General features: G+C 48.9%; 1 long non-coding RNA gene across 1 annotated transcript in view; it reads right to left on the bottom strand.

Annotated features, from left to right (window-relative positions):
- Positions 1–2,202: 2,202 nt before the first annotated feature.
- Positions 2,203–11,936, bottom strand: part of LOC119953742 — a 31,405-nt gene continuing 21,671 nt past the window's right edge. Inside the window, exon 3 of the long non-coding RNA XR_005458088.1 lies at positions 2,203–4,389. This is a non-coding gene — a long non-coding RNA (uncharacterized LOC119953742). The remainder of the gene's footprint in view (positions 4,390–11,936) is intronic.

Genomic DNA, 11,936 nt, shown 5'->3' with positions numbered 1-11,936 from the left:
TGGGAGCCTCCCAATCCCCCCCTCCTGGTCCCTCGGGTGTACCACAAACAGCTCGCTTTTCCCAAAGTTAAGCTTATACCCTGAGAAATCCCCAAATTCCCAGAGAATCCCCATCATCTCCGGCATTCCCCCCACCGGGTCCGCCACATACAACAATAGGTCACCCGCATAGGGCGACACTCGGTGCTCCTCCCCACCCTGGACCAGCCCCCTCCAATCCCCCGACTCCCTCAGCGCCATAGCCAGGGGTTCAATTGCCAGCGCAAAATGTAGGGGGGACAGGGGACACTCCTGCCTCGTCCCTCGGTATAGTCGAAAATACTCCAACCTCCTCTTATTCGTGGCCACACTCGCCATCGGGGCCTCATACAATGCCTCACCCAACTGACAAACCCCTCCCCAAACCCGAACCTCTCCAGCACCTCCCACAAGTACCCCCACTCGACCCTATCAAAGGCCTTCTCCGCATCTAGCGCCACCACTATCTCCGCCTCCCCTTCCACTGCCGGCATCATAATAATGTTCAAGAGCCTCCGTATATTAGTGTTCAGCTGCCTCCCCTTCACAAACCCCGTTTGGTCCTCGTGGATAATCTGCGGCACACAATCTTCTATCCTCGTGGCTAAGATCTTTGCCAACAACTTGGCGTCCACATTCAGGAGTGAGATCGGCCTGTATGACCCACACTGCAGGGGATCCTTGTCTTGCTTAAGGATCAAAGAGATCAGTGCCCGAGACATCGTCAGGGGCAAAGCCCCCCCTCCCTCGCCTCATTGAAGGTCTTAACCAACAGGGGGCCCAGCAGGTCTGCATACGCCTTGTAAAATTCAACCGGGAACCCATCTGGCCCCGGCGCCTTCCCCGACTGCATGTTCCCTATCCCTTTAACCAGCTCCTCAAGCTCAACTGGCGCCCCCAGACCCTCCACCCGTCCCTCCTCCACCCTCGGGAATCTCAGCCGGTCCAAAAAACGCCCCATCGCACCCTTCTCCGCCGGAGGTTCGGACCGATATAGTCTCTCATAAAAGTCCCTGAAGACCCCATTAATGTCTACCCCCCTCCGCACCACATTTCCTCCCCGGTCCTTAACTCCACCAATCTCTCTAGCCGCATCCTGCTTACGGAGCTGGTGTGCCAGCATCCTACCTCGCCTTCTCCCCATACTCGTACACCGCACCCTGAGCCATTCTCCATTGAGCCTCCACCTTTCTGGTGGTCAACAAGTCGAACTCAGCACGAAGGCTGCGCCACTCCCTCAGCAATCCCTCCTCCGGGGCCTCCGCGTACCTCCTGTCCACCCTCACTATCTCCCCCACCAACCTCTCCATTTCTCTCTGCTCCCCTCTTTCCCTGTGGGCCTGAATGGAGATCAACTCCCCCTGAACCACCACCTTCAGCGCCTCCCAGACCGTCCCCACTAGGACCTCCCCATTATCGTTGGCCTCCAGGTACCTCTCGATGCATCCTCGAACCCGCCCCCTCACATCCTCGTCCTCCAGCAGCCCCACCTCCAAGCGCCACAACGGGCGCTGGTCCCTCTCCTCCCCCAGCTCGAGGTCCACCCAATGCGGGGCATGGTCAGAAATGGCCATCGCCGAGTACTCAGCATCTACTACCCCCGCAATCAGCGCCCTACTCAAAACAAAGAAGTCGATCCGGGAGTAGGCCTTATGTACATGGGAGAAGTATGAAAATTCCCTGGCCCTTGGCCTCGCGAACCTCCAAGGATCCACCCCTCCCATCTGGTCCATAAACCCCCTCAGCACCTTAGCCGCCGCAGGCCTCCTACACGTCCTGGAACTGGATCGATCCAGTGGCGGATCCAGCACCGTGTTGAAATCCCCCCCCATTATCAGGCCCCCCACCTCCAAATCTGGAATCCAGCCCAACATGCGCCGCATGAAACCCGCATCATCCCAATTCGGGGCATATACATTGACCAGCACCATCCGCTCCCCTTGCAGCTCGCCACTCACCATCACGTACCTCCCGCCGCTGTCTGCCACCGCACTCGACACCTCAAACGACACCCTTTTCCCCACCAGGATCGCCACCCCCCGGTTTTTTGCATCCAGCCCCGAATGAAACACTTGGCCCACCCACCTCTTCCTCAACCTAACCTGATCCGCCCCTTCAGGTGCGTCTCCTGAAGCATAGCCACGTCCGCCTTCAGCCCCCTCAAGTGCGCGAACATGCAGGACCGTTTGACCGGCCCATTCAGTCCCCTCACATTCCAGATGATCAGCTGGATCGGAGTGCCACCTGCCCCCCTCCCCCGTCGACTAGCCATTACCCTTCCGTAGTCGGCCACGTGCCCGCTCCCCTTGCTCAGCCCGTTCCCCACAGCGACAGACCGCCATCCTGATCCCCTCTGCACGCTCCAGCTCCTTCTCATCATAAGCCTCTTTAGCACTCTTCAAATTATGAAGCCCATTTTACGTTCTCTTGACTTTTATAAATACAACAGGATCATCCCTCTGGTGACTGAATGTTGCATTTGAATATTCACAATGATGATGATCTCAAAGATGCAACATATTTTCAGAACTTCAGATTGCAAATCCATAACTTTTTTTTTCATGTCTGTGAACAAACCTGTCATCGGAAGTCCAGTGTGTTTGCTTACGTCTGTCTGCTGCAGCTCTGTGGATGCCATTTTCTTCTTATTCTCTTCCCCTTCGGCATTATGACGGGGAAATGATTTGCCTCAATCAAATATCTTGGTAGTTAAGGCCACACGTGTCAATGACTAATGATTGGATGCCTTACTTTTCCATTCATAGTAAACTTGTGTTGTCGTTGTGATTGAAAATTTCTCTTTCAGGGTGTTTCGGCCTACAATCTAGCTGACAATCCCCTACGGTAGTAGTTTAGATCATGAGAGAGTGACATTTGTGGACTGGCCCATGGACATACACTGCCAAAAGTGATTTCCTTACTCTGCGTGTGAAATATGGAGTTTCTAAAATCCAAGCTGAACAGGTACCAATACAGAAGTGATTTTAGTTAACAGCTAAGTAGAAATCAGGTGATTCTTCATCAGAGTTGCTGGAGGAAGTCACGTAACTTTCCCTTTGAAATTCCATCCACGTTTGGGAGTTCATAGAGCGTCTCGATGGCCACAGAGAATTCACAGCTCAGTTTGGCTATTGTCTGGATGTGAAAGATTATCAGTGTCATAAACTGGGCAAGTGAATTAAAAGTTTTCACCTCAACTGTTGGTAATAAATAGATTTCCCTTTACAGAATATTCTACTACTTTTGTGAAAGATGCAGGCCGGGAATCTCCTTTTGAGAGACTAATCACTGACGCCGGGACTGAGTTTCCAATGTTTTACATTCACAAAAGCGGTGTCAGTCCCAGAGTGATTCAGTCCCTACTGGTGCCACTTAGAACTTGTGCAATTCCAATGGATTGCAACCCTCATCCCAGCTAAGATGCTAGCACTGGTTGCGCTGGAGCATGCCCACTCCATTGATCGGTTGGCTAGGGTCAGAGGGTACCTATGAGGGGTGTCCTGTGGGGGGGGGCACCCATGCGACCCGTGGTACTAATTTCTTTACAGTGGCTAGTCAGTGGCATGCGGAGCCAGATGGCTGCCTTGCACGCTGCGGCAATCGTGGTCCATGCCCGTCCCGCCTGACCCCAGGGCCCAACTCCTATCGGTCTCCCAATACTTCTCCCGGCCCTGGCAGGTGCCCCCCCACCAGCCCCGGCCAATGGCACAGCTGTCAGCATACCATAGCGATGTTGGGCATTTTTCGTAACCCCTCTCTCTCCCTCAGCAACCACGGTGCCTGTTTCCTGACTTGAAATGCCACAAGTGAACCTCGCCGTCGGTGATTCTGCCTGTTGGAGGCGGGGCATCAGTGGAGGCCCGGAAATCACTGGGTCTGGCCTGTTAATGATATGTTAACGGCGTTTTCTGTAAAATTTGTATGGCACAACGGTGTGCGTCATAGAACCAATTCACACTGCTATCGAGGGACCGGACCGGCATGGCATTTGATGCTGGCCTCGATGTTCGGCTGACACGCGATTCTCCACCCAGTCGTGTTTCAGGATTCCGGCGTCGGCCGATGGAACATAAGAACATAAGAACTAGGAGCAGGAGTAGGCCATCAGGCCCTTCGAGCCTGCTCCGAGAATTCAGCTCGCAATTTTTGAACAGTGAAGCTTAAGTCACTTTAATCAGAGGTGTGCCTTGTGAATAAACAGTCTTCCGGTAAATCATGAATATTTGAATGACAAACCTTCAGCAGCTGTGGAGCGCCACTTCTTTTGGTGCTAGTAATTGATGGGCAGGTTGATTGATAGATGAGGCTATCTGGTCAATGATTAACTTGACAGTGGAACGCACCAAAGTTCTTCAACCTTGTGGATGAGTTCTGTTAGTAAACAAAAGACTTCACTCTTATTAAAAGTGTAAACATGAGTGAAAGATTCAGAAATAACTGTCCCTTTCATAGAGATTAGTGCAATCCTCACAAATACATTCTGACTGCTTATCCCTTTTTAAACCCCAAAGCAGCATTGATGGGTTTTAAATTGAACTGATCTTGGAGACATTCGAAAATGTTATATTAAAGGTTCATTTTCTCGTCTCTTTTTCTTTCTCAATCCTTTAGGCCTGTTCTCCACTGTCTGCTATTCTTCAGCTGAAAGCACAGGCAAGGCAGTCTATTACCAGACATGTACCATAGTTACAATATATCCATGCATTAACCATTGTGATGAGTGCAGTCCATTGATTTAATCTGCTGAATGGTTCAGTTTATGTAGGATCTACAGTGTGTGAAAAATCAGTAGGTCGAGGACTGTAATCCTGGATGTTCCAATCAGGAAAAAGTGTCCAAGTGTCCAGGCTGCAATTTCCTTACCTAAAATACTGATGACATCATGCCATGGTACAGTGGTGCAGTGGTTAGCACTGCTTCCTCACAGCACTAGGGACCAGGGTTCGATTATGACCTTGGGTGACTGTGTGGAGTTTGTACGTTCTTCTGGTGTCTGTGTTGGGTTTCCTCAGGGTGTTCCAGTTTCCTCCCACAGTCCAAAGATGATCAGGTTAGGTGGACTGGCCATTCAAAGCCACCCCTTAATGGTTAGATTGGGTTACGGGGATCAGGCGGGATAGGCACCTTTCGGAGAGCCGGTGCAGACTAATGGGCCAAATGGCCTCCTTCTGCACGATAGGGATTCTGTGATTGGGACTTTTTAACAATTGTTCTGAGGACACAGCCAATATTTATTGTGTTTCTCCAGTTGTTTGAAGGGTGATAGCAGTCACCCATGAACTGGATGTATACCTGACCAGAACTGGAGGTGGATGTGGACTTGACCACGACTAGAGTTGGATGTAAACCTGACCAGGACTGGAGTTGAATTTATACTGGACCAAGACTAGATTTGAATGCAGACCTGACCAGGATTGGTTTGGATGTAGACCTGATCAGGACTAGAGTTGGATGTAGACCTGACCGGGACTAGAGTTAAATTTAGACTGGACCAGGATTAGATTTGAATGCAGATCTGACCAGGATTGGAGTTGGATGTAGATCTGACCAGGATTGGCGTTGGATTTAGACCTGACCAGAATTGGAGGTGAATGTAGACCTGACCAGGACTGGAGTTGGACTTCAACCTAACCAGGACTGGAGTTGGATGTAGACCTGACTGGGGCTGGAGCTGGATGTAGACCTGACAAGGACTGGAGTTGAATGCAGACCTGACCAGGACTGGTGTTGGATGTAGACCTGACCAGGACTGGAGTTGGATGTAGACCTGACCAGGACTGGAGTTGGATGTAGACCTGACCAGGACTGGAGTTGGACATCAACCTAACCAGGACTGGAGTTGAATGCAGACCTGACCAGGACTGGAGTTGGATGTAGACCTGACCAGGACTAGAGTTGGATGTAGACCTGACTGGAACTGAGTTGGATGTAGACCTGACTGGGACTGGAGTTGGATGGAGACCTTACTGGAACTGAGTTGGATGTAGACCTGACCAGGACTAGAGTTGGATGTAGACCTGACTGGGACTGGAGTTGGATGTAGACCTGACAGGGACTGGAGTTGGACATCAACCTAACCAGGACTGGAGTTGGATGTAGACCTGACCAGGACTGGAGTTGGATGTAGACCTGATTGAGACTGGAGTTGGATATATACCTGACTGGGACTGGAGTTGGATATATACCTGACTGGGGCTGGAGTTGGATGTAGACCTGACTGGGACTGGAGTTGGATGTAGATCTGACAGGGACTGGAGTTGAATGCAGACCTTTTTTTTTTATAAATTTAGATCACCCAATTATTTTTTTCTATTAACGGGCAATTTAGCGTGGCCAATCCACCTACTCTGCACATTTTTGGGTTGTGGGGGCGAAACCCACGCAGACACGGGGAGAATGTGCAAACTCCACATGGACAGTGACCCAGAGCCGGGATCGAACCTGGGACCTCAGCGCCGTGAGGCGGTTGTGCTACCCACTAGGCCACCGTGCTGCCCTGAGTTGAATGCAGACCTGACCAGGACTGGAGTTGAATGCAGACCTGACTGAGACTGGAGTAGGATGTAGACCTGACAGGGACTGAGTTGGATGTAGACCTGACTGGGACTGGAGTTGGATGTAGACCTGACTGGGACTGGAGTTGGATTATATACCTGACTGGGACTGGAGTTGGATGTAGACCTGACTGGGGCTGGAGTTGGATGTAGACCTGACTGGGACTAGAGTTGGATTATATACCGGACTGGGACTGGAGTTGGATATATACCTGACTGGGGCTGGAGTTGGATGTAGACCTGACTGGGTCTGAGTTCGATGTAGAGCTGACTGGGGCTGGAGTTGGATGTAGACCCGACTGCGGCTGGAGTTGAATGTAGACCTGACTGGGACTGGAGTTGGATATATACCTGACTGGGTCCGGAGCTGGATGTAGACCTGACTGAGACTGGAGTTGGATGTAGACCTGACTGAGACTGGAGTTGGATGTAGACCTGACTGGCACTAGAGTTGAATGTAGACCTGACTGGGGCTGGAGTTGGATGTAGACCTGACTGGCACTAGAGTTGAATGCAGACCTGATTGGGACTGGAGTTGAATGTAGACCTGATTGGGACTGGAGTTGAATGTAGACCTGACAGGGACTGGAGTTGAATGTAGACCTGATTGGGACTGGAGTTGAATGTAGACCTGATTGGGACTGGAACTGGATGTAGACCTGACTGGGGTTGGGGTTGGATGTAGACCCGACTGGGACTGAGTTGGATGCAGACGTGACTGGGACTGGAGTTGAATGTAGGGCTGACCATGACAGGAACTGGATGTAGACCTGACCAGGACTGGATTTCAATGCAGACCTGACCAGTGCAGGAGCTGGATGTAGACCTGACCAGGACTGGAGTTGGATGTAGACCAGACCTGGTCGTGAATTAAATATAGATCTTACCGGGCTTGGAAGTTTATCAAGACCTGACCAGGATTGAAGTTGGATGTTGACCTGATTAGGACTGAAGTTGGATGTAGACCTGAGCAGGACTGGAGTTGGATGAAGACAGGACTGGAGTTGGATGTTGACCTGATTAGGACTTGAGTTGGATGTTGACCTGATCAGGATTGGAGTTGGATGTAGACAGGACTGGAACTGGATGTTGACCTGATTAGACTGGAGTTGGATGTAGACCTGACCAGTTAGGACTGACCAAGCAGGCCTGTCAAGTTCCCTTCTCTTGAAGAAATTAATGAACTTGTTGGCCATTTTCTGCTGCTCCTTTGGAAGTGCCCCTTGAATTATGGTCCTAGTCCATTCCATTAACAAATAAGTTATGATCTGCTTTTGTTGTACATCATACTTCTAATATGAATTGAGGGGAACTGATTATGGTGAGAGAGATATGCTTAAAAAGTAGGGAATATATAAAGCTGCACTTTCACAGACTTCACTAATGTAAGCAAAAGTTATTTATTAATAAGAATTAGGGTGGCAAGGTGGCGCAGTGTCAGCCCTGCTGCCTATGGCACTGAGGTCCCGGGTTCTATCCCAGCCCTGGGTCACTGTCTGTGTGGAGTTTGTACATTCTCCCCGCGTCTGCGTTGGTTTCACCCCCACAACCCAAAGATGTGCAGATAAGATGAATTGGCCATTTTAAATTACCCCTTAATTGGAAACAAAATAGTTGGGTACTCTAAATTTATTTTTTAAAAATGTATTAATAAGAATCATACAGGAGCCTCAAGGCTGTAGCTAGCTCCCAAAATGTCTGTTTGCTGAAGAGACTCTTTCACCATGCACTGATTTCACATTGAATCCTGACTAGTCGCAAATGCCATGTGACCCTTACTCTACTTTGTTACAATCATCACATACCTTCCCCCCTTTAAGGTCTTTACACAATCTTCAATAACTAATTCACTCAGTCCTAAATATTAACTGAATATTAAACATGAGTTGGACAATTATAAATTGAGTCTTTGAGGGGGTTTTCTGTTCCTGTGGGGCGGCGCAATTCTGTTATTTGAGATGCTTCTACAGGATAAACATTAACAGGAACTGCAATAATGGGTACCCCATCTGGCACAGGTGATCCATCACTCTTTGTTTCCACGGAGACATCAGTTATGTTGATAACAGGTCGATCAGATACTTTGGTGGCTATGGGTTCGAAAATATTTCTTGATGGCAACACTGACTGCTGGAGCGTGTCTACTCCTCAGGAGGTCAATGTGTTTACGAATGACCCATCCCTCCACATCCACTTGGTATGAAATGGGTCTGGCCTCGGAGACAATAATTCCAGCGATCCAACTTGATCTACAACCGAAGTTTCTCACGTATACGGTTCATTTATCATAAATGATCATGCTGTACTATGTGAATGAAGGCTTGTCTTCTGATCACTTTGACTGACTTTTACCCCACCTGGCAATTTTGGAAACGTGAGGCTCAGTCTTGTTCCAAGAGGATGTTTCATTAGCAATTCCACTAGTGAATCTCCCGTTGTTGCATGTGGAGTGGTGTGATAGCTAAGGAGGAATTGTGAGACATTGCTTTCCAAGGTTCCTCCTTACAGTTTCTTTAGGCCAGACTTGAAAGTTTGGATGGCTCTCTCGGCTAATCTGTTTGATGCTGGGTGGTAAGGTGCAGCTCTAATGTGTGTGATACCATTGAGAATGGTGTAATTTTGAAATTCAGCGCTTGTAAGTACAGTTCCATTGTCTGGTGCCATGTCTTCAGCGCAACCGTAGAAGGGGATTGGTGGGAACTTATGAATGAAGGGTCTCCTGAAATTGAATGTTTAAAGAGAAGCTCAGGGAACACATTAGGAATCGGACAAAACTGCCCCGGGACACCCACAAAAGGTAACTTCGTATTGCACACAATTAGATTAGGATATAAGCCAGCCCCAAACACCACCACCCCACAGACCACCTCTAGCCAGGACACCACCCAGCAACTGTTAGAGATCGAGACCAAAACCCCAACCTGGTGGGAAAACTTTGCAAAATGGAACCCCCTCTCCTACGTAGTGGAGACCCTCCTCCTGATTGCAATAATATATATTGTCATCCTCACATTCCATCTCTGTAAATGGAAGACAAAAGCCTCCCACCCTCAGATATACACAGTCCGAACCCCCCTTTCGGAATTCAATAAAAAGGTATCATGAGAATGTACGACTTACAATCAAATGTAACAACTGCTGCTGAAATGAGCCATTTGTGCCTTTGTATTAAAGATAAGGATAAGTAGAATGAATGAGGTGCTGCTGCTTTAAATCTTGTGTTGTAAATAAAGTTCTTCACTGTGTGAGCAAGCAGCATGAGAGTAGGTTAGTTTAAAGGTTAGTTAGAAATCAGCTGTTGGTATGAACCTAATTTAAAGATAAAATAATAATAATCAATGTATTTAATTTTGAGAAACTGTATGTAATATTAATGAATTAGGTAAAACTGTGCAATGAAGTTAGGACAGAGTAGAGTAGGACCTGAACTGACTGACAGGTGACCGGCACAGTAAGCTAGACATGGACTCGAGTCTGTGATCCACCACGCTTCGCATTCAGGATCAAGAAGATGGATATGTGGCGTCCTAAAAATGGCCGCCTGTAAAGGATAATGGGAATTATGTGCACAGCCGCTGTGTATTGTGTGAAGGAAAACCAGACCGAACTGAAACTTGCACCTGTTAAAGGTCAATCACCGATTTCCCCAGGACAATGGACTCAAATTAAGGAATAGCAAAAGTAGCAAACTCCCCGGCACCACCTCCCTTTATTTGGAAAGGCATATGCACTTGGAACAGAAACGACTAGGACCCGCCCAGCCATCAAGGTACCCACCCCTAATTGGCCAGTATTGATCAGAGTGATCGAGACCCTATCAATCCATTGGATCCTGATTTAACCCCGCCCAAAAGGATGGGAAAGAGAAGAAGAATAAGAAGCCTTGTGCATTAGGGATTGGTCACTTTTGGGACTGGCCTGTGCCCACATCAATTGCAGCATAATGATCAGCCAAGTTCCAGACCCGCGATCGCTACCTGAGAGAGACGAGCCGCAGCCGAGATGAACCTGACGATGTCCAGTCGACAAATGTGGGGACTCAGATAAAGGCCTTATCTACCTGTATAGAGCCGGTCATCCAGCAGTTAAGTAAAGGTCGTCTTAGTTGATAGGTGTGGTTTAATGCGTAGCCGAGTGTATCATTGCACAGAGATATAAGTCTTGTGTCTAATAATAATAAACTGTCTTTTGAACTAACATACTGGCTATGTGGTCATTTGGTCAACACAAGAAACGTTCTCACTGCTTGTGGTATGATAGTAAAGTGGCAACACCTCACAGTCCTCTTGTCTTGCTTGCCAGCAACTAGAAAATTGAAGAAGCACTCCGCAGTGATTTGGCGTCAAAAGCATGTACATACAGGGAGCAGGATTCTCCCATCTGAAGGCAGAGTGTTGACACTGTCTTAAAACTGGAGAGTTTAATGGTGGTGTCATCGGACTGTTATGTTGTGGTAGTCACTGCCGATGTATATACTGTATATATATATGTGTTTTATGGTAAGGCCCTTGTACTACAGGTACGGGGTAGATCACTGCCTGCTGGCTCCGCCCAGTAGGCAGAGTATAAATATGTGTGCTCCCCGTACAACAGCCATTTTTTCAGCTGCTGTAGGAGGCCACACATCTCTGTGTAATAAAGCCTGGATTACATTCAACTCTCGTCTCGTCGTAATTGATAGTGCATCAATTTATTACACAGAAGATTTTCAGAGATGGACCTTCGCATCAAGCCGGATCGCACACAGCTGCATCCTCAAGCAGACAACGCCAAAAAGGACTTCGAACATTGGATAGCCTGTTTTGAAGCATACATTGGGTCTGTGCCAGACACAATCCCAGAAGCACAGAAGCTCCAAATTCTGTACACATGGCTGAGCTCCAACGTTTTTCCCCTCGTCCAGGACGCGCCGACCTACACAGAGGCTGTGGTATTACTGAAGGAGAATTACGCTCAGCGGGCCAACAAAATCTACGCCAGGCATCTCCTCTCCACGCGGCGCCAACTTCCTGGTGAGTCTGTGGAATATTTGTGGCTTGCCCTATTCACCCTAGTGAGAGACTGTGACTGCCAGGCCGTTTCAGCCACTGAACACTCGAACCTGCTGATGAGAGACACGTTTGTTACGGGCATAGGGTCTGACTACATTCACCAGCGCCTCTTAGAAGGGGCCACGCTCGACCTCGCGGCAACCAAAAAGCTAGCGCTCTCACATATGGGGCGGGATTCTCCGTTGCCCGTCGTAACGCGGGTTTCCGGCGAGAAAAATCGGTGTTAATCACTCCGGCGTCGGGGCCTTCTTTTAAGCTGGCAATCTCCGTTCCCGGAGGGGCCAGCAGCTGACTGACGCGATACGCGTCAGTT

The sequence above is a fragment of the Scyliorhinus canicula genome, chromosome 18 (genome assembly GCF_902713615.1).
Source record: "Scyliorhinus canicula chromosome 18, sScyCan1.1, whole genome shotgun sequence".
NCBI classification, from domain to species: domain Eukaryota; kingdom Metazoa; phylum Chordata; class Chondrichthyes; order Carcharhiniformes; family Scyliorhinidae; genus Scyliorhinus; species Scyliorhinus canicula.
Note: the sequence above shows the minus strand (reverse complement) of the source record. Positions and strands in the feature narration are given on the sequence as shown.